We start from the raw sequence: 858 nt of genomic DNA, 5'->3' as shown, positions 1-858 counted from the left end.
CAATAATAAAAAAATACAACAAGAAGAAAAAAATTTAATATAGAAAAAATAAGATAATAGATGGAAAATGAATAGATTTTTAATTTAATCTATAGAAAAAATAATAAAATAGAATGAATGTCTAAAGTGGTAATATGCATCCCTTCTCTATGAAAAGTACATTTTGCGCTTGTGCGAAGAAACAGCCAAATTCGACGAACATAATACAGAACGAAAAAGTTATTTCTAAACAAAATATTTCCAAGAACAAATCATTCTTCTGTCTTCTTTTTTTTTTTACATTCAAGAAAAATCGAAAAGTTAAATTTCTTCGGAATACTTTCAAACATAGTAATATTATTTTTGAAATTATAATTAAATAATAATCCTAATGAAATTATAATTATTAATTATATTAAATAAAATTATATTAAATAATTAATGCATTGTGTTTTCATTGTTTAATATGATTTTTGAAATAATAAATAAAAATAAAATTATAAATTTACAAACGATTAAAGAAATTTATATATACATATATATATATATATATTTACATATATCATATAAACAAATTCAAATATTTTTTATATCAATATAAAATAAAATTTTTAAATAAAATAAAATATTTTATTATAGCTAAGATATTTCAAGATTTTAGTTTTAAACATGTTATGTAAAGATAGAAAAAAAAAGAAAGAATATATAGCATGGGAAATACTATATAAACAACAACAGATGCACTATCCATATCGTTTTCTAGCATCGGTCAAGCGTTTCAGATATAGCTACAATTGTATTTAAAATTTTGTAATTTAAAACTTGTTTGCTTGTTCCTTCATTGTTCACTGCATATTTTAATTTGAACAATTTAAGATT

Source organism: Apis dorsata, unplaced genomic scaffold, assembly GCF_000469605.1.
Source record: "Apis dorsata unplaced genomic scaffold, Apis dorsata 1.3 scaffold_365, whole genome shotgun sequence".
NCBI lineage: Eukaryota > Metazoa > Arthropoda > Insecta > Hymenoptera > Apidae > Apis > Apis dorsata.
The sequence above is the reverse complement of the archived record's forward strand: the minus strand, read 5'-3'. Positions refer to the sequence as shown.